Source organism: Eurytemora carolleeae, unplaced genomic scaffold, assembly GCF_000591075.1.
Source record: "Eurytemora carolleeae unplaced genomic scaffold, Eaff_2.0 scaffold546, whole genome shotgun sequence".
NCBI lineage: Eukaryota > Metazoa > Arthropoda > Copepoda > Calanoida > Temoridae > Eurytemora > Eurytemora carolleeae.
Genome location: NW_019396717.1, coordinates 198,747 through 201,469, shown reverse-complemented (window position 1 = coordinate 201,469; position 2,723 = coordinate 198,747). Strand labels below are relative to the sequence as shown.

Below are 2,723 nucleotides of genomic sequence, written 5' to 3'. Positions count from 1 at the left end.
ATTCACTAGATAGAAGGAGAAGGTCAAATTTATGCAACATTACTGGAACGAATTTATGACCTCTACTAGCTACTTTAGTTGATTTATTTAAACTATTCACTAGATAGATGGAGAAGGTCAAATTTATGCAACATTACTGGAACGAATTTGTGACCTCTACTAGCTACTTTAGTTGATTTAAATCAAACTACAGTGAGAACCAGACAACTCTAGAATAGGAGGACAACTTTAAAACTCAAGTTATGGAAATGAGACTTATCAATTGTGAAGTGTAAACAGACCCATTTTACTTAATAATTGATTTTAAAATGTTACTGGTGTTTTTTTTTCAAACAACATCATATGTACTTGAGTATTGCTTTAATGTCGTCTTCCAATTACACATATTTCTGGTTCTTATTGTATAAAAAATGTTAGAAAAAAAGAAATTCGGTAAAATAAAATTGAAAGAAAAAAATCCCTTTGAAAGAAATAATAACTTAGTACACAAAACCACGATAAACTAATGCAAATTTCACGTGAGATTTCATAATTCCTTTTTTAGAGCTAGTGAGAGGAGCAACAGTTTGAAATCCTAAAATGTAACCGGATATATTTGCTTATCTGATATTTAAGCATGCTGCATAACATCAAAACTAGAGGAGCTGCAAAATCATTGTTTACCTGCAGATAAAATGTTAAAATTCAAGAGTAAATCTTGTTATATTTTTTGCCAGACTTAAAGATAATTTATTTTCCCCATATTTGAATTAATAATTCCCCTACCTGTATGTAACCTAAGTTTGAACCTGGAGAAACAAGGGAAATTTCGCAAAGTTTGAAAACTTTATATTATTAAATGGCGGAGGACTCGCACATTTGAAAACAGTTTAAAAGACTGTAAACATAATTTTAAATGATCCTTCTTAAAAGAATGCCGTTCCGATTCACAACGGAACATTGTAAACCTTCCTCTGAAAATAGACGACGGAGAATTCTTTATTTTTCGATCTGATAATTGAGTTCCGGTAAATTAGAGGTTACATTGTACACTCGAGTTTCTCGGCACAAAACTTCCAGTCAGAATATTATATACAAAGGAATTGAGTTTTTGCAACAAACTTTAATTTTCTAACCCATATATCTATGCAACCTGATGGTGTAAACATTTGATATTTCAAATTTAGACTATTTGATCTTCCAGAATTAATAGTTTGAAATATCAAAGGTCTCGGAAAACGGACTGCTAAGTTATAATAATTAGAAAATCTGAGTTTGTGGCAAAAACTCATTTCCTTTTCAGATTTTTTCCGTTTCATGCTTAATAGAAATGATACTGAGGGAAACCACAGAGGCAACCCTTTAAGAATTTACTTTATTATTACCCCCCCCCCCCTCCTCCCATCTTTTAACCACTTTTTTCCATGTATATTGTTTATGAACACATTGAAAATTAAAAAACAGAGCAATTCTTTTACAAAATCAAAAAAAGCTTTTTTAGAAAGAACATTAAAGCAGTATTAATAACTTTTTCTCGAGTATTCTAATCAATTTTTCACCAGGAAGAAGACTTTGGTTATTGACCACTGGAATTTTTAGTAAAAGATTATTTATTAGAAATCCTTGCAATCTAGAGTTTTAAAACTACTTTTGATTTTTTTGTTAAATTTTTCAAACCTCTCATCTCCTCAATTCCCACCCAGCGATGATTACATTTTTCACAAAAAACTTTTCATAGAGTTATTTTGTTTATCTATTTTATAGAATGTTGATTTCTCGTACTGTGTGTTCCATTAATTTTTTCATGCAATTTACTTGAAATATGAAGAAAGCATGTATACTTTGATAAACAAAGGAATTGAGTCTTTGCCACAAACTCAAATTTTCTAATCCCTATATATTTGCAACCTGATGGTGTTATCCTTTTATATTTCAAACTTAGATTATTTGAACTGACAGAATTCATAGTTTGAAATATTTAAGGTCTATATACCACATTGGGCTGCAAGTAAATAGAAATTAAAAAAATCAGAGTTTGTGACAAAGACTCAATTCCTTTAGCAAATACAACTCTAATCTACATTTAATTTAATTTTTCTCTTTTTCTGTCTGTTTTATCCCAAAAACGAGAAAACGGTTGATATAATCTTAGCCGCAAATTATGTGTACAATTTCAAATTGCAATGAAAAGGATTATAAAAAGTAAGTTTAGGTTAGTAATCAGTTCCTATAATGCTTCAATTTTATTAGAAATACTAAATACTAGCTGAAGTGTCCGGCGTTGCCCGTGGAATTTTTTAAAATCGAATTTTGGAAAAAAAATTTTATTTAAAAAAATCTATTTTATGAAAAAAAAAATATTTCCGATTTTTTAGCCTATGCTACCTCCCATGTACTCAAAATACTTCAGCCCATACGGTCTATAGCTATCATATATATATATGAGGGAAGAACTGGACTGGGTCCCCAAGCAAGGAATAAATATGATACTTAAAACATCAATAAATAATGTATCAAGTTTTTATTTAGGAAGTATAAATAATGTTATCAAAGTTTCAGATAAATATAGAGATTACTTAAACAAAGTTAAAATGCACAATTGATATTCTGAACCTATCACTGCAAAATGGAATGTAAGTATTTTCTATTTAAACATTATTTTTAGACTGTGTTCCGGGGTGTTTATTAATTTTTCTTTTCTTCTTTTTTATTCTCTCAGAGGCATTATTTTATACTATGGGAAT

General features: G+C 29.5%; 1 protein-coding gene across 1 annotated transcript in view; it reads left to right on the top strand.

The window, feature by feature from the left end:
- The first annotated feature begins 2,492 nt into the window (after positions 1-2,492).
- LOC111707732 (uncharacterized) overlaps positions 2,493-2,723 on the top strand; it is a 27,844-nt gene continuing 27,613 nt past the window's right edge. The window contains exon 1 of the mRNA XM_023480871.1: positions 2,493-2,612. The gene's annotated coding sequence lies outside the window, so the exon portion shown is untranslated. The remainder of the gene's footprint in view (positions 2,613-2,723) is intronic.